At 42.3% G+C, this 19,634-nt stretch overlaps 1 long non-coding RNA gene across 1 annotated transcript in view; it reads left to right on the plus strand.

Moving 5' to 3' along the window:
- Positions 1–8,150, plus strand: part of LOC142671131 (uncharacterized) — a 30,168-nt gene extending 22,018 nt beyond the window's left edge. The window contains exon 5 of the long non-coding RNA XR_012851791.1: positions 8,043–8,150. This is a non-coding gene — a long non-coding RNA (uncharacterized LOC142671131). The remainder of the gene's footprint in view (positions 1–8,042) is intronic.
- Positions 8,151–19,634: the final 11,484 nt, after the last annotated feature.

Raw genomic sequence — 19,634 nt, forward strand, 5'->3', positions numbered from 1 at the left:
TTCCCACGGGACAGATACGCTGCAAAAAAAAACAAAAAAACACGCAGGGTATCCAACCTGGAACCCGCAGTACATTCAATCTGAAAAATCTGCGGTTTTCGGATGGAATTTCTGCTGCGGTTAATAAAAAGCACTCCTACTTGCATAAGCCGTTATGGGGACACGTCCCTCCTGTGCAGTCTGGTCCGGCCTCCTTGGATGACACTGCAGCCCATGTGACCGCTGCAGCCTGTGATTTGCTACAGTGGCAGCCACATGGAATGTAACGTCATCCCAGGAGACTGGCCCGCTGACGTCGTCCAGGCCAGCCTCCTGGGATGACTTATCATCCCATGTGACCGCCGCAACAGCGTGTGATTGGCTGCAGCGGTCACATTGGATGCAGCATCATTCCAGGAGGCCGGATTGCAGGAAGGAGGGCATTCTGGGTATGATTTTATTTTTATTTTTTCCGTAGTTGCGATTATTGCGGCGTAATCTCTGCGAACGTTCTGCAAAAGTTGCAAACACTTGGCTTTCTGTTGCAGGTTTTGCATCCCCATTGAATTCAATGGGGAAAACCCGCAACGGAAAATAAACAAACTTCGCATCCACATTGCCGATCGATTTTGTTAACCTTTACACTGCGTTTTTTTCCGCAGCGTGGAAATTAGATTTTCTAAATCTCATCCACTTTCTGCAGCAATTTCAGCGCACAATTTAGTTGTGGCATTTCCACAGCATTTATGCTACGTGGGAACCCGGGGTTATTCCCTGTGGAATTATCTACGTTTACCTGCGGTTTTAATGCGTATTTTCTGCATCAAATTACGCAACGTGTGCATTTAGCCTTAGGTTGCCTAAGGCGACGTTAGATTTAAAGGGATTGTCCAGTTTCAGCAAGTCAGTTATATTTTCTATTAAGTTATATAATTTTCCAATATACTTTCTATATTCCTCGCCATTTTCAAGATCTTTGCTTGTTATTCAGTAGGAACATTCATTGTTTACTTCCAGTGGCTATAATTCTGTATGTGTTCATGTGATGGACCCACAGGTGCATGGCTCGTTACAGTAATAATGTGTTTCCGAGCTCTGGCTTCTAATAATAATCCCTGCACCTGTGTCCATCACATGACCATGGAGAGAATTTATCCACTGGAAGTAAACAATGAATGTTCTTATGGCTTTTGGGATCTCTGCTTTGTTATTCAGCAAGGATAGCTTGAACCAGCGATTGTGATTTTCTATGAAGCCCTGGGCTTCCAAGGAGTACAGAGATGTCAGACCTTGGGGGCAGTCATCAGGCTGCCATGCCAACCAACGGCACCCCCAGATCACACTGCGGGTGGCGTTGGAATGTTACAGGGGGTTGCCCCCCTGTTTTTAGTAATTTAAATGCTGCGGTCGCTATTTATGTTAGAAAAGTTTTATTTTACATTTATGCTGATGTGATGGAGACCAAATTGTAAATATGCTATAAAGTGTGAGGGTGGTGGGCAGTCTCCATTTTGTATTCTTTACATGTTTGTAATTTCGTGCAGCGGCCATCTTGTCTGGAGTTCCCATCTTGTTTCTTATATAATGAATAAAATGAATTGTTACTTTAACCCCTTAAGGACGCAGCCTTGTTTTGGCCTTAAGGCTCAGAGCCCATTTTTCAAATCTGACATATTTCACTTTATGTGGTAATAACGTCGGAATGCTTAAACCTATCCAAGCGATTCTGAGCTTGTTTTCTCGTGACACATTGGGCTTCATGTTCGTGGTAAAATTTGGTCGATATATTCAGTGTTTATTGGTGCAAAATTTTGAAAAAATAGAATTTTTCAGAATTTAAATGCATCTGCTTGTAACCCAAAATCGTTACTAGTTCACATTTCCCATATGTCTATTTTAGATTGGCATAGTTTTTTGAACATTCTTTTATTTTTCTTGGATGTTACAAGGCTTAGAACATAAACAGCAATTTCTCATATTCTTAAGAAAATTTCAAAAGCCTTTTTTTAAGGTACCTCTTGAGTTCTGAAGTGGCTTTGAGGGGCCTATGTATTAGAAACCCTGATAAAACACCCCATTTTAAAAACTAGACCCCTCAAAGTATTCAAAACAGCATTTAGAAAGTTTTTTTAACCCTTCAGGCATTTCACAGGAATTAAAGCAAAGTGGAGGTAAAATTTGCAAATTTCATTTTTCTTGCTGAATTTCAATTGTATTCAAATTTTTTTTGTGTAACACAGAAGGTTTTACCAGAGAAACACTACTAAATATGTATTGTCCAGATTCTGCAGTTTTTAGAAATGTCCCACATGTGGCTCTACTGCGCTCATGGAATAAAACACAAGCCCTAGAGCCAAAGAAGCACCTAGTGCATTTTGAGGCCTCTTTTTTATTAGAATATATTTTAGGCAGCATGCCAGGTTTGAAAGGGTGTTGAGGTGCCAAAACAGTAGGAATCCCCCAATAGTGACCCCATTTTGGAAACTACACCCCTCAAGGAATTCATTTATGGTTGTTACCATTTTGACCGCACAGTTTTTTCACAGCACCTATTTGAATTGGGCTGTGAAATGAAAAAAATGATATTTTTTCCAAAAATATGTCATTTTTTTAAAATCAAAATTTCTTATTTTTACAGGGAATAAAATACCGCATTTTGTTGCCCAATTGCTCCTGAGTGCAGCAATACCCCATTTGTGGCGATAAACTGCCGTTTGGGCCTATGGGAGGCCTCAGAAGGGAAGGAGCACTGTGTGTTCTTTGGAGTGCAGATTTTGCTGGTTTGGTTTTCGGGTGTCGTGTCGCATTTGCAGAGCCCCAGAGGTATCAAAGCAATGGAAACCCACCAGAAGTGACCCCATTTTGGAAACTACATCCCTCAAGGAATTCATTTATGGGTAATGTGACCATTTAGACCCCATAGTTTTTTCACAGAACTTATTGAATTGGGCTGGGAATTAAAACAAAATTATTTTTTTCAAATAATATGTAGTTTTGGCTGAAAATTTCTTATTTTCACAAGAAATAAAATACCCCATTCTGTTGCTCAATTTGTCCTGAGTGCGAAAATACACCATTTTTGGTGATAAACTGCCGTTTGGGCCCATGGGAGGGCTCAGAAGGAAAGGACCACCATTTGGCCTACTGGGGATTTTCTAGTGCAAAGTCATGTATGCAGAAGCCCATGAGGTACCAGTACAGTTGAAACCCGCAAGAAGTGACCCCGTTTTAAAAACTACACCCTTAAGGCATTCATCTATAGGTGTAGTGACCATTTTGACCGGAGACCTACACCCCATAAACTGTAATGTGGGTTCTCCCGGGTATGACAATACCCTACATGTGGCTGTTATCAGCTGCCTGGCCACACAGCAGATCCCAGAGGGGAAAGACGAGGGGGAATAAGCTGTGTGGAGTGCATCAGGGTAAGTAAAATTGGGGTAAATTATAAACCAAGGGATGTATGATAAATTTTAAAACACTCTTTCATAGAGAGCTCTGGTTATTCGGGACACGTGTCACATTGATATATTGTGTCATCCCTTATCGCCCTCTTATAGCAGACTTTGCACCTCTTTTGACCTTTTTCCCTTCTTGCCAGTTTGGGGAACTTCTCCTGGAAAGTGTTGCCCTGGTACGATGCGAGTGGCCTCGCTTCCAGAAGTCCCGGGTGCCCCCCTTCTTGGTCCCTAAAGATTAGGTTCTTGATAACCACCTCTTGAAATTCCAGGAAAGTTCCCCTCTGGCCTGTACATCGATGTAGCACGTACGCGTTGTACAATGCCATCAGTATGATGTGCCTGGCCAACTTCTTATACCACACCGCATGGCGCTGTAGGGCTTGATCTGACAAGTCCCGTCCCCCCCCCTCCCATGTACCTATTGTAGTCCAGGATGCAGTCTGGTTTGGGGGTGGCCTTTCCTTCATATATCCTAAATCTGTAGGTATACCCTGATGCACTCTCGCACAGTTTATACATCTTCACGCCATACCTTGCCCTCTTACCCGGCAGGTACTCGCGGAATTGAACCCTCCCTTTAAAATGTACCAGGGACTCATCAATAGAAATACACGTCTCGGGGGTAAATGCTTGGGAAAACCGGGCACTAAAACGGTCTAATAGGGGTCTCCGTTTATACAAACGGTCAAAACTGGGGTCATCTCGGGGTGGGCACGGCTCATTATCAGTATAATGTAAGAAGCAAAGTATTGCCTAATTGATTTATATTTTTTTAGTTGCAGTTAAGTTCTGAAGTTGCTTTGAGGGGCCCATATATTAGATACCCCTATGAAACACCCCATTTTAGAAACTAGTCCCCTCAAAGTATTCACAACAGCATTTAGAAAGTTTATGAACCCTTTAGGTGTTTCACAGAAATTTAGAGCAAAGTAGATGTGAAATTTAAATTTTTATTTTTGTCAGAAAATCCTCTTTATACCATTTTTTTTTTATAACCCAAAAGGATTTATCAGAGAAACGCAACTTAATATGTATTGCCCAGATTCTGCCGTTTTGAGAAATATCCCACATGTGGCCCTAGTGCGGTAATGGACTGAAGCAGCGGCCTCCGAAGCAAAGGAGCACCTAGCGGATTATGAGGCCTTCTTTTTATTAGGCACCATGACCGGTTTGAAGAGGTCTTGTGGTGCCAAAATATTTGCAACCCCCCAAAAGTGACCCCAATTTGGAAACTAGACCCCTTGAGGAATCCATTGTAGTTTTCTTGGGGTGCATGCGGTTTTTTGATCAGTTTTTATTCTATTTTTAGGTGGCGTGGTGACTAAAAAAACAGCAATTCTACGATTTTGTTTTTTTATTCTATTTTTTTTTTTTACAGCGTTCACCGAGCGCTATAAATGACATATTCACTTTATTCTGCGGGGCGATACGATTATGGCAATACCCTATGTTTATAGTTTGTTTTTATGTCTTATGGCGGTTTGCACAATAAAATAAGTTTTGTAAAAAATCATTCACTTTTTGTGTTACCTTATTCTAAGCGCCAGAACTTTTTTATTTTTCAATCAATAAAGCCGTGCGAGGACTTATTTTTTGCGTAACGAACTGTAGTTTCGATCAGTACCATTTTTAGGTACATGCGACTTTTTGATCTCTTTTTATTCCATTTTTTGGGAGGTGAAGTGACCAAACAATTGTGATTGTGGTACGGTTTATTATTGTTTTCTTTTACGGCGTTCATCGTGCGGGATAAATAATGAAATAATTTTGTAGTTCAGGCCGTTACGGAGGCGGCGATACCAATTATGTATAGTTTATTTGTTTGTTTATATGTTTTTATTAATAATAAATGACTGATCAGGTAAAAGGGGATTTTTACTTTTAATACTTTTAAAACTCTTATTTTGTTATTTTTACACATCTTTTTTTTTTTTTTACTTTATTACTTTGTCCCACTAGGGGACTTGAGGGCAGGAGGCCCTGATCGCTATTCTAATACACTGCACTACATGCGTAGTGCAGTGTATTAGAACTGTCAGCTACTCACTGACAGCTTCGTCAGGACCCACTAGGCTTCCGTCTATGGCATAGCCGGACGCCATTGTTTGGTGTCCGGTTGCCATAGTCACCATCGCCGGCCGCTGTCGTGTAGCAGGCCGGCGATGGCAGTTTAACCGCTAAAAAGCCGCGATCTCTATAGAACGCGGCTTTTAAGGGGTTAATCAGCGGGGACACAGCGATCGGTCCCCGCTGTAGGAGCTGTGACAGCTGCTGTACGAGACAGCAGCTGTCACAGCTCCTGTATGTGTCGGGAGGACGGCCGAAACGGCCGTTACTCCCGAGACGTACTATTAGGTCATGGAGCGCGAACGATACAGCTGCCATAACCTAATAGTACGTCCAGGAGCGTGAAGGGGTTAAGACTGTATTTCATGTTTTTTAGTTAGTAATCTTTGACCTTGGTTCTCATATGAAGCTTGCGGAGAAAGCACAAGGAGTGAGATCGGTGGGCTAAATATGCATGTGGGAATGCCTCCCCCCATCTTACATGAATATTCTTGCCAAGAGAGATAAGGCCACCTGTAAAGCTGATGTGTGAAGAATTATAATGTTGTATCTGCAATGTATTGCATGTCTGTAACTGGCTGAATAAGAAATAAGTTTATCCCATGTATAAAAACCACGATACGCAAGGTAGCAGCAGATATTTGCTGATGGATATTTGATTTATTGTCTCCTTATCGATGAGAATAAAAGACGCGCATTTTTATTCAGGTGACTTCTTGAATCTCCTTGATAAGAACATAAATTCTTCTAACAATTGACCATGGCATTTAACAGGTTAAACTAGCGGGCTCCCGTTCATTACGGGAGGGGCTCAGCATTTGTACATTGGTGTTTCAATGGGGTGCTGTGTGCAGAAATACTTACCAATCTGTGCATCAAGTCGTTTTTGGGTCCAGCGCCGCCCATGTAATCACATTCCCACCTGGTCTGGAATTGCTGTGCTTTTGAGAAAACCGGATCTCAGGCTTTCAGTGCATTCCTATGGAGCCTCATTCTGACTCCCATTAAAACCTCACTCATCTTGCTCCTCTATTGTTAAAGTAAACTCTGTACCGCACAATGAGGCCCAAGTTTTATTTAACGTTTTGGTGCTTTTGCGATGCCGGTATATCACTTTTTCAAACGGAAAGCTGTCTATTTTGGCCCACTGAGCAGGAGTAGGGGAGGATGGAGCAATCCATCGAAATGCAATAGCCTTGTGAGCCCTAAATAGTGTTTCCCTAAGGAGTGATGTGATCTAGTGGTGAGACCACAGGCGATCCTAATCCAGACAGCCACATAGGTATAGTTTTGGTTCAAGGGCTAGAGGAGTCCCATGTATATAGCTGAGTGCTTACAATGAGGCAACAGAGGGACAGGCCCAGATGAAGTGACCGAAGTCTGGTGCCTCCTCAGTACATCTGTGGCATGGGAGTTGGAGACCAAGCCAGCACAATGTAACTTCAGGTATGAGGTAATCCTGATGAATGATGTAAAGCTGCATCAATTTATTATTACCGGCAGGTGGGAGGCTAAGCCTGGGTTTTTGTTGTGCTTTTAATAAAAAAAAATTTTGGTAGATAAATGCTCATGTCTCTGTAGGGGAGTTTATCAACCAAAACAAAAACATGCAAGCACAACAAAAACCGTGGGAACCCAGCCTAACATTACGTTCTAGTCCTCCCCGGTGAGGGAAGGAATATATTGTTCCCATTTTGAACGTGATTGGATCCAAGGCATGAAATTGGAATAGCCGATTGTATTTCTGAGACGTACTGGAAGCCGTAGAAAGGGTCTGAAAGCCGTAATCCGAGGAGGATTAGAAACTAGCTCTGGGGTTTCTGGAAATCACGCTCGGAAAGCATGCCTGAGTTGAAGGAACCTGTAAAACACTCAGTGGGGGATATTATATTGTTTCTGCAATGGTTAAAAAAAAAATATCCGCTTTCCCTCCGTCAAGTGTGAATTATTTTTAATACCCAGGTTAAGCCAGAACACCCATCCCTGCATGAGCTCTTCCAACGAGATTTCCCACAAGCACCGAACTATTAGGCTGGGTTCACACTGAGTTTTTTGCAGGAGGAAAATCTGCCTCAAAATTCCATTTGGAATTTTGAGGCAGATTTTGCTCTGCCTGCACGCCGATTTTTGCAACGTTTTTTCTTCCGCGGCCATTGAGCGCCTCAGGCAAAAAACGCAGCGAAATGCACTTTCCCTGCTTCCCATTGATGTCAATGGGAGGTCAGAGCTGAAAATGCCTGAAGATAGGGCATGTCCCTTCTTCCTCCCGCAAGACTGTTTTTCCGCTCGTGAAAAAAAAACCTCCGCCTCCCGTTGAAATCAATGAGGCATTTTCGGCTGTTTTTTGGCGCGTTTTCCGACGCGGATTCTGCATCAAATTCCGTAATACAGATGGTGACCTTAAACAACAAACCCAAAACGCCCAAAAAAAAAAAATATTTAACGTTTAAACTTAATTTAAAAATGACTTTCTTACTAATTTTCCTCCAATCTTCACGAAATTTTAATTCTAGAAATGTTTTGTTATAAATGCAGATCCCACCCGCACCTCCAAGACCTGATTTTGATGCCTCCAGAGAGAAACTGCAAAAACTTGGACAAGGGGAAGGTTCAATGACCAAGGAATAGTTTACTAAAATGAAACCGGAGCTTGAAGCGTAGGTATTTCTTTCATTCATTCCTTATTTAAACCAGTGATTTATATTCATTAAGAATAAGTGTTCAGAAGTTCTTTGACAATGCCCTCTAGAGAAGTTTCTTCATCTAGGGGGCAAGTGTGGAAGACATTCTTTCAACTACTCCATCACACCTTAGATCAGGGGTTTCCCAGAACACAGCAGCAAGACCTGTCACTTTAAGAGTAAGGGTATGTTCACACGCACGAATTACGGACGTAATTCGGGCGTTTTTGCCCCGAATTACGTCCGAAAATAGCGCCTCAATAGCGTTGACAAACATCTGGCCATTGAAAGCAATGGGCAGACGTTTGTCTGTTCACACGAGGCGTATATTTACGCGCCGCTGTCAAATTACGGCGCGTAAATAGACGCCCGCGTCAAAGAAGTGACCTGTCACTTCTTTGGCCGTATTTGGAGCCGTTATTCATTGACTCCAATGAATAGCAGCACCAATTACATCCGTAATGGACGCAGCGTTTAAGCGCCTGCACATGCCTTTATAGTTGGTTAGATTCCACATATCATCCCATATCCATTATATTGATTTTTATTTATATTTTTATCAGTTGTTTTATATTTTCTTTCTCTATTTTTCCACTTAGTCTGATCTGTGACCAATCTCTAAAACCTCCAGAGCTTCAGTGAGCTGCAGCTAATCAGAACAATGGAGTTCTGCTGAGACAAGATCCCTTGGTCAAAATGCTTACTAATACTATACATAGGGAATTTTTTTGCATAATTGTTTTCATAACATGGAACTACCAATATGGACCAGAATATCTATCAGATGATATCTCACCAATATTAATAAGTACTTGTAAGAAACAAAAATCGTAGGGCACCAAATATAAAGGATAAAATTACTCATAGTTTTATAAAAGCTCCTACAAAACCAATTATTGCCACAAAGTAATTTTTTTCCTGTAACAAGTGTAAAGCTTGTAAAGAAGTGGGGTATAATAAAAGAAAAGGGAATCGTGTATGTATGTGTGTATATATATATATATATATATATATATATATATATATATACACGATTATGATGGTAAGATCAGATTATCTCTATATATTGCAGAGATCATTGTGGGTGTATATGTTTTTTTAACCATTTTTTATGTATGTAAATTTAAATGTTATGCGGCTATATAAACCTGTTAATTAGACACGTCACACATGCCCCAGAGGAAGCCGGAAGGGCGAAACCCAGTGTCGGGCGAGAGTGTTTGGCGTGCCGCCTAGAAATTTTAAAGATTTTTTACTTCCCTTGATGCTTTTATTTCTTGTTACTTCTGTGAGTATGGATTAAAGTTGGCGTGGAGCAATCTTTTTTCAGAGGGTGTTGCACTATGTGTCTTCCTTTTTCCATCTATTAGAGACATAAGATCCTTTTCCTACCAGGAGTTCTTTGAATGTGGAGAGAGACGATGAGCTTGGTGGAACTACAAGGATAAGAATTTCCATCCACACCCTCATTGGATTGTGGATTGTCCACTGCATTTTTCTTGGAGAGAATGTCCATACTGAATGATATTGGACTGTTACCAGCACCGTTTGAGCGGTAAACTTAACTGTACTTTACATATATATATATATATTATTTAAAGGGAACCTGTCACCAGCATTTTCGGTATCAAGCCAGCAATAACTTTTGAAAGTGGATGAAAAATCATTGTTAACGAACCTATAAATATGTTAAAAGTCGGCTCTATACCTTTTAGTATTCCGGTTTTCAGTTGTCCCGCGCCGTATGCAAATGAGCACAAAAGAGTCAAATCTTCACTCGAAAAGAGTCCGATTTTCATTCCTCCGGCGTTTCAGAGTTGGCTCCGCCTCGTTGTTGATTGACGGCTTCTCTCACTCCACCTCACATGAAATCCCGCGCTTGCGCATTGAGCCAGTAAAGTAGATGTTCTCACATTATTGGACTGCGCATGCTCGGCGTTCAGTGTGACGTCATCATATGCCGTCGGTTTCTCTTCTAATCCAGCCCCCGTCTCCTGACAGAGTGAACGAAGCAGTGCAGAGGTAAGCTTTTCTGTATTGCTCTCCACCACACTTCTCATCTCCAGCTGCTTCTCCCCTCGCTTTGTGTCTGCAGCAGTGGCGTAACTGTAGTGGTCGAAGAGGAGGTAAGTGTCTTGCTGATGGGTTGGGGTCCGACACCCCCGGCATTCAGCTGTTTTGAAGGGGTTGTAGCCGCTCATACGAGCACTACTTCCCCTTCATTCCGGTCACATTCTCACACTGAATTGCCGACACGGACGTTTCAGCGGTTCACAGTGTGAGCAAGGGAGGGAAATGAAGGGGCAGTTGTGCTCCTACGAGCTGCTGCAACCCCTTCAAAACAGCTGAATGCCGGGGGTCCCGGGAGTGGGACCTCGACCCATTAGCTATTGATGGCCTATCCTTGAGGATAGGCCATCAATGTTTAGTGTCTGTACAACTCCCTTTTAGGCCTACTGTGTGTTAGGCTTAGATACAGAAAAAAAAAACTGAGACCCTGGGTAGTCAGCAGGTATAATATATGTAGTCAATAGAAGGAATGCCTGCAGGCAAACAAAACCCTTTTCCTGACTACCCCAATTAACAGTAAAAGATATATTTTATTTTATTATGCTACATATAGCAAAAAGGACAGACCACATAAATGTTATTAAAATTATCACTGCCAAGAGCCGAAAATAGGAGTGAGCCGCTGGTGCAGACACAGCACCGTGGTGACAACCATAAGTCAGTAATGGATAGCGTATAGCAAGTTACATTGACTAAATGAAAGGCAGTAGATGCGGCTTAGGCAGGAATTAAAACAGACAGAGCCCCTCCGACATGTTTCGCTAGCTAGTAGCGTCCTCAGGGGTACACGGGGCTAATGGCGGCGCAGCGAAAAAACTACTCCTCTTAAGGGAGTGTAAGAGGACGTAAATGTAGATGGGGGGTGTGTCGGAGCAACCCGCCAATCAGGCGGAACAAAAGAGCACAACCATCAGAAGGACAAATTGTCCAATAAAAGGGTGGCGTAGCAAGGAGCCAATGATAGGTAAAGGACCGCGCATGCGCACCGCCAGTAACTATTGAGATAGTCCAGAAACGGCGCGCCTGCGCAGTGAGGGAGAAAAGGAACTTAGAACAATCTGCTATATAGCAGAGACACAACGACTCGGCGCAGTCGGTGTCATTATGGACTCAGTATAAGAACCAAAGATCAACCCCCGCTATAATTAGACGGTAAGTATGTATGGTTGTAGGTAGAACCTACACAACGGACCCCCATTTTTTGGAATAAAATAAGACAAAATGACAACCGCCATACTAGATATGTGGTCAGATCAAGAACTAGTAAATACAAATAGGTTATATATAGTGTAACTAAATATAGCCCCTCCATTAGAAGAGGCATTGGCAGATAAGTATAAAGGCGGATCAATTGATAGAAAACCGATATAAAAGAAAATTGACATCTTGCAATATAACTAGAAATCCATATATAATGCGAAGAGGGAATGACAGGTGAAATCATAGAAAGGCACTATAAGTGAATCCTTCATGCAGCCCCTGAGGGGTCATAGAATTGAGGCGGTGAATCCACCGTGCCTCCTCCTGTAGGAGCTTACGGTCTAGATTCCCAGCCCTAGGACCCAATTTTATCTGTACAATACCCCAAAATTGGAGCAACTTGGGGTTACCAGAATGGAACCTATGCATATGTCTTGAAAGAGTGGTGTCTTTCTTATGGTTAATGGTGCTAAGGTGTCTGGACACTCTCCTCCTCAATTCCTGCAGAGTCTTGCTGACATATAATTTGGGGCAGGGACATCTAGCCAGATATATAACCCCACTACTTTGACAATTCAGAAATTGTTTTATATCATATGACTTCGCATCGAGAGGGTTGGTAAATCTCTTGACCCTGGGCATCAAGGGGCAAAAAGAGCATCTGCCACACGAATGAAACCCTATAATAGGTGATTTCAGCCAGGTAGATGGAGTATTAGAAGATGTTGGCAAGTAGTGGCTGTGTACCAGAAGATCACGCAAATTTCTACCCCTACGATAAGTAATGGCAGGATTGGCAGAAATAGCGTCTTTTAAGTCAGGGTCAGCAGTAAGGATGGACCAATGTTTTTACAAAACCTTAACCTGGGGAGAACACACATCGAAAGTGCTAATACAACGAATGGCACTGGATTATGTTGACATTGCAGATTCTGTACCTCTTTCAGAAAGTAGATCAGGTCTATGAGACGCCCTAGCCCTGGCATAGGCCCTATGTAGCCACTTATTGGGATACCCCCGTGCCAAGAATTTTTGATAGTCCATCGCATTCTCTTTGAAAAGATAGTTCATTAGAACAGTTGCGCTTGGCCCTCAGGTATTGGCCTATAGGTATCCCTCTCTTAAGGGCAGGGGGGTGATGACTGTCCCAGTGTAAAACTATTAGTAGCCGTAGTCTTACGAAAAATGTCATTTTGGATACCGCCACCAGGGTCCAGAGAGATCTTGAGGTCAAGAAAGTTAATCACCCGATCGTGTATATCGTAGGTGAATTTCATGCCGATAGAATTATTATTGAGCATAGACATGAAGTCAATAAATGTGTTTGCATCCCCATCCCACAGGATGAGAATGTCATCAATATATCTTCCCCAAAAGGAGATATGTGAGGTGAAGAAGAGGAGATCATCAGAAAAAACGATGGTATCTTCCCACCAACCAAGAAAGAGGTTGGCGTAAGTGGGTGCACATACAGTGCCCATGGCTGTGGCTTTTATCTGATGATCATATTTAGCATCAAAAGTGAAGAAATTATGAGTGAGCAGAAAACGTAATAGTGACAGAACAAAATTATTGTGTCGTTGAAATTGTGTGCCTTTTGTGCTCAAAAAATGTTTTACTGCAGTGAGACCTAGATCGTGCTGGATGTTAGTATATAATGACTCTACGTCTATGCTCGCCAATATGGTGGTGGAAGTAACATTGATCTCCTGGATCCTGGTGACGGTGTCCTTGAGATAGGACGACAAGGAAGAAACAAAGGGGGACAAAATTTCATCTACATAGAGGCTTATCCCCTGTGTCAGGTTGTCATTTCCCAACACAATGGGTCTGCCAGGGATAGGGCGTTTATTTTTATGAACCTTTGGTAGGGCATAAAAGGTTGCCAAAGTGGGAGTAGGATTATATAGACGCTTGAATTCGTCCATAGTAATAAGATCATTATTTTTAGCATCAATGAGAAGATCATACAGTTCTGACAGGTAACTGATCGTGGGATTACCTCTTAGAATGACATAGGTAGTGTGATCATCAAGTAACCTATGGACCATGCCTGTATAATCGACACGGTCCATGATCACTATATTGCCTCCTTTATCGGAAGGTTTTAGGACCAAATTATCGTTACTGCATAGATCATCCAGTGCCATCCTTTCATCACTACTAAGATTTCTAAAGGACATGGATCTATCACCTCTAAGCTTCTTGAGGTCATTGCAGACCATCTTGACAAAAATGTCGATGTGACTGTACTGGGAAAAGGGGGGAGTGAGCTTGGACTTCGGACGTAGAGAGGAATAGGGGCCAACAGCTTCAGTGGCTCCGATTTCATTCTCATGAAGTAGACTTTCTAGATCCCTCATAGTATTTAGTTCCTGACGATTTTGATAAGTTCCATCCTGTGTAGTGCCCCTGAAGTGTTTATGTAGGGCCAATTTTCTGGCAAAAAGATTAATATCTTTAGCCCATGTAAACTCGTCAAAAGGAGGAGCTGGGGTGTAGGAAAGTCCCTTTCGTAACAGAGTCAACTGGTGAGGATTCAATTCATGTGAGGATAGATTAAATATCTGCATATCATCATTCTTGGTGGCAGGTATAATTGGGGTTATTGCTTGAGCCCCCAATGCAAATTGAGTGGTCCTAAAAAAGGGAAAGTAGCAGGAGGACCTGTAGTGGTATTGGTAGTGCCGTTCCCTCCACTCAGAATTGCATTGGAAGTCAGTGACTGAGAATTGCCCAGCATGCTCGTGGTGTTTGGTACATATGTGGAAGTAGGTATAGACAAAATAGATGACGGATTGGAGGTAGTAGATGGACATGATCTATTTCTGCTCAAAAATTCAGTAGAAGCTTGTTATGAATCCCCACCAGTTGACTCTGTTACGAAAGGGACTTTCCTACACCCCAGCTCCTCCTTTTGACGAGTTTACAAAAATGCCTTTCATTTAGTCAATGTAACTTGCTATACGCTATCCATTACTGACTTATGGTTGTCACCACGGTGCTGTGTCTGCACCAGCGGCTCACTCCTATTTTCGGCTCTTGGCAGTGATAATTTTAATAACATTTATGTGGTCTGACCTTTTTGCTATACGTAGCATAATAAAATAAAATATATCTTTTACTGTTAATTGGGGTAGTCAGGAAAAGGGTTTTGTTTGCCTGCAGGCATTCCTTCTATTGACTAGGCTTAGATACAGGGCCCAAGCTTATAATGCATAAGAATACTGTCTGCTGGACCCTGTATCTAAGCCTACCTTAGGCTTAGATACAGGGTCCAACAAACAGTATCACACATGCACATGGGCCCTGTATCTAAGGCCCTGTTCACATCACTGCTGCCCTTCCGTTGAGGGGTTCTGTCTGGTTACCCCTCAACGTAAAGGCAAATGGCAACCTTAGCTTCCGTTTGCATCACCATTGATCTCAATGGTGATGGAACCTTTGCTAATGGTTCCTGTTTGTCACCGTTGTGAACGGGTTCCGTTGTTTTGGCAGAATCGATAGCGCAGTCGACAACGCAAAACAACGGAACCCTGCCATAACGGTGACAAACGGAAATCTTTAGCAACGTTTACGTCACCATTGAGATCAATGGTGAGGTAAACTGAAGCGGAGGTTTCAGTGCCTTTTGTTGAGGGGTTAACCCGACGGAACCCATCAACGGAAGGGTAGCGGTGATGTGGACAGGCCCTTACTAATGTGTTTTTTTAGTGTTTTTTTTACAGGTTGGGTCGTTGGACTACTTCGGATTCGAGGACTACTTCGATGACGGCTTCTTTATTTTCAATAAAATGGTTAATGAGGGTTGTGTGGGGGTGTTTTATTTCAATAAATCTATTTGTTCTGTCTTATTTTTTTTTTATTTTTTTTTTATTTTTTTTAACTTTATCGTTACCAACTTACTAATGGCCGCTGACAGGTTGACCGCATCCATTACTAAGGCGGGGCTTAGTGTTAGCCGGAGAAAAGGCTAACACTAACCCCCATTATTACCCTGGTACCCACCGCCACCAGGGGTGCCAGGAAGAGCCGGGTGCGATCCAGTACCAGACCATCTGTAGTGATGGTCGGGCACGGGGGTGACTGCAGGCTGGTATTATTAGACTGGGAAAGGCCAAAAACAGTGGCCCTTCCCACCCTGGTAATGCTAGCCTGCTGTTGCTCTGTTGTATCTGGCTGTTTATGAAAAATGGGGTGGGACCCCACGTAATTTTTTTTTTTTTTAAATTTCACAGCATGATGTGGGGTTTCCCCATTTTTATAACCAGCCAGATACAACACAGCAACAGCAGCCTAGCATTACCAGGGTGTGAAGGGTCCGTTTTTGTCCTTTCCCAGCCTAATAATACCAGACTGCGGCTGGTGCCCCTCTGTCACTACAGATGGTCGGGTACTAGATCGTACCCGGCTCTTCCTGGGGGCGCTGGGTACCAGATTAATAATGGGGATTAGTGTTAACCTCTTCATGTCTAACATTCATTCTCCCCCTTAGTAATGGGCGTTGTGATTCAGCCAGCGACCATTACTAGGGCGTTAGTTATAAAGTTTAACCCTTTCACGCCACAGCCCTTTTTCAGATTTTCGTTTTTCCCTCCCCACCTTCCAAAGGCCATGACGCCTTTATTTTTCCGTCGATATAGTACTATGAGGGCTTGATTTTTGCGGGACAAGTTGTAGTTTTTCGTAGCACCATTTGTTTTGCCGTATAATGTACTAACAAACGGGCAAAAAATTATTTGTGGGGTAGAAAATGAAAAAAACAGCGATTCCGCCATAGTTTTTTGCGCGCCATTTTTACGGAATTCACTGTACAATTAAAACATGTTAATGTTATTCTATGGGTCAATAAGATTACGCCGATACCAAATATGTGTAGTTATTTCTATGTTTTACTACTTTTACAAGTAAAAACCTAAGTGTAAAAAAGAAAATGTATTTTGTTTCGCCAAATTCCGACAGCCGTAACTTCTTTATTTTTCCGTCGATTAAGTTGTATAAGGGCTTTTTTTTTTTTTTTTGCAGTTTTGGTGTAAATGTGACGGTTTGATCACTTTTTATTTCATTTTTTGTGGGAGATGAGGTGACCAAAAAATAGAGATTCTGGCGTTTACAATTGTTGTTTTTTTGTTTTTTTTACGGCATTCACCGTGCGGGTTAAATAATGATATATTGTGATAGTTCAGACTTTTACGGACGCGATACCAATTATGTTTATTAAATTTTTTACTATGCTCTAGGGGGGAAATGGGAAAAGGGTTTTTTTTTGAACTTTTAATTTTACATTTTTTTTTACACAAAAAAAAAAACTAACTAATTTTTACATTTTTTTATTAGTCCCCCTAGGGGACTTCAACCTGCGATCGTTAGATCGCTTGCACGATATACTGCAATACAAATGTATTGCAGTATATCGTGATTCTGACGGTCTCCTATGAAGCCCTGCCGGAGCTTCATAGGCGTACCAAGATGGCGGACCTGGGGGACTTCGTCAGACCCCCAGGCAGCCGTGTGAACCAACAGCTCCCCCCGATCTCGCCGCGGGGGTGCCGATGAGACGTTACAGGGGGTCGCCCCCCTGTTTTTAGTAATTTAAATGCCGCGATCTCTATTGAACGTGGCATTTAACGGGTTAAACAAGCGGGATCGCGCTAAAGCGCGATCCCGCTCGTAACCCGGAAGTGTCGGCTGTAACACACAGCCGACACACTCGCTCTATGGAGTGGACTCAGCCCGTGAGCCTGCTCCATATTCCCCCACCCGGCGTGTGCCGTATATATACGGCGGATGTCGGGAAGGGGTTAAACAAATACAAGGACATAGATTAAAAATTTTATTTAAATAAAAATTCCACACAACTTCTATTACAAAAAATGCATGTTCTATTAACTGCTCTTGTTTATGTATTTTTCCCTTTTTTTTTTTTTTTTTTTAAAGCCTCAAAACTGATTACATAAAATGTCATAAAACGAGCGTCAACTGGTAAGATGTCTCAACTTTCTTGAGTTTGTTATAATGTAATAGCCTAATTTTTATCCTTAGGCTACATTAATAGTACTGTGAAAAAAGGCTGATTACACAACAATGATTTATTCACACTGCCGGTTTTTTAAAATGGCCCGTGAAGATTGATCGTCCAAAAATAGGACATGTCCTATTTTTGCACGTTTTCACTGCCAGACGGCCCCCATAGAAGTCAAAATTTATTCGTTTTTAAAGGCTGTCTATACATGTAACAACCGTTAAAAATGGATCTGTGACATGGGGATTCAAGAGGCAAGACAACTATTGGTTCCCTTGCTGGCTATGGGCGGCGCAATGACCCTCACTGATGCAGCGCCGTCCTCCGTGTGTGGTCTGTAGTCTCACAGGTTCTGCTACGGTGACTAGATGACGTCATTGTGCCTCCTTCGCAGATCCCGTGAAGACAAGAGGCCACATGTGAAGTACACGGTGCTGCATCGGTGAGTGTGTAGGGCATTCTGGCAGAATTATATGTCGGGTATTGTTGTGCTGACTTCAAGGGTAGTGTAGCACTAGTACAGGGATCATTGTTGTCAACTAGCTAATTTTTCGGAACTGTCCTGAATATACAGAGACAGTCCTGTAAGATTACTACAGGTAGGGGGGTTGTGGCATCATCTAAAGGGGGGGGGGGTCTGTATGGCGTCATATACAGGGGGTCAGCTTAAAAATGTACTATGTGGCAGTGAGTTTACTTCAGAATATCTTTGTTCATGATGTTAAATCCTATATCGTGGCCAAAAATGTATTCATTTTCTTATGCTAAATAATTATTTTTTTTATTTATTATCCTCTAGAAGAAATACATTCCGAAGAGTACATTGGACACACCAATCCCACAAATTCTAGTTCTCAGCCTGGATTGTTTACTTCTGAAATCTTCAATACAGATGATGAGGTCAGCAGTTAAAATTTAGAAGGTTGATTTCTGTGTCAAACTGTATATTTGATAGGTGCATAACACAGCTTGACCACAGCTCTTTTTTTTTTTTTTTTTATATTCATCCATAGGTGCGTTTTTTACTTGCAAATCTTCGTAAAAAATACTCTGGACAGTCAAGACACGCACCATGTTTTCCCAATAATCCACTGCGTAATGTCAATGCCAATTTTATAGAATTTGACAATCTAATGGTAGAAGGGAGGATTGGAAGAGTAGACTGGTGCAAATGTCTTCAATGTGTTATGATGCCAACCAACCTTGAATCAATCTGCTGTCAAGAAGTTGAAAACTCTGTTGAATATATGAGTAACTTACAGTGTATCTCTGAGCATGAATTTTTTTTCTTTTTTGTACCCGTGAGAACACCGTAAATATTACTTTAAGAACTATAGGGGATGTAAGGCGTCCACCACCAAGAAAGGACCTAAATCGGTAAGTTGGAACAAAGTCAAAAGTATACAGCCATACTGTGTTTGTATTATGGTCGCACGATGAATCGAAACTTCGAGACTGTTCCTATAACGCGCACCCTCCAAATATTAGATAACGTTCTTTCATGGATTTCTATACTAAGCCGTGCGGACGCATATCTAAGTATAGTAATACATTAATGTTGTTAGGGTGGGGGTGCGGCTGTGTAATACAGCCATTGCCCCGCTACTGAGAAGTGCTGTACTAATGAGCTCAAGCACTGAAGACAGAACATGGTGTGTGCACTACAAAACACCACCATGATCTGTCTTCTGTGCTGGAGACGCCGCCCATTAGTGCAGCGCTGGCCGCATCACCTGATGCTGTCCGCACACGCACTTATTGTCAGGAGCTGGCCAATGGTTGTATTATACAACCACAGCCCCGTTTAACCTCTAATCTCCAACGCTATTCCCCTGAATGCTGCGAAAAAAAGGTAATCTCAGCATTCAAGGTGAAAGTGAGAAGGGGGATGCCTTTTGGATCACGTCAGGAGGAATTCCTGGGATGTGATCGAGGGACATACCAGAGAAGGGCAGACAGTACAGGCTCCATTAAAGAACCCCAGGGCTGTATGACCATATTTCCTGTTATGGCAGACTGAGCCAAAAAAAGTAATTTTTTTTTTAATTTATTTTTTTATAACCCCTTCCCGAGATTTGACGTATCCATATGCCAAAGTCGGGTAGGGCAAGTACGTAGCGGGCTCACGGAGTGAACCCGCTCCATACGATGTGG

This window comes from Rhinoderma darwinii, assembly GCF_050947455.1.
Source record: "Rhinoderma darwinii isolate aRhiDar2 chromosome 1 unlocalized genomic scaffold, aRhiDar2.hap1 SUPER_1_unloc_26, whole genome shotgun sequence".
NCBI classification, from domain to species: domain Eukaryota; kingdom Metazoa; phylum Chordata; class Amphibia; order Anura; family Rhinodermatidae; genus Rhinoderma; species Rhinoderma darwinii.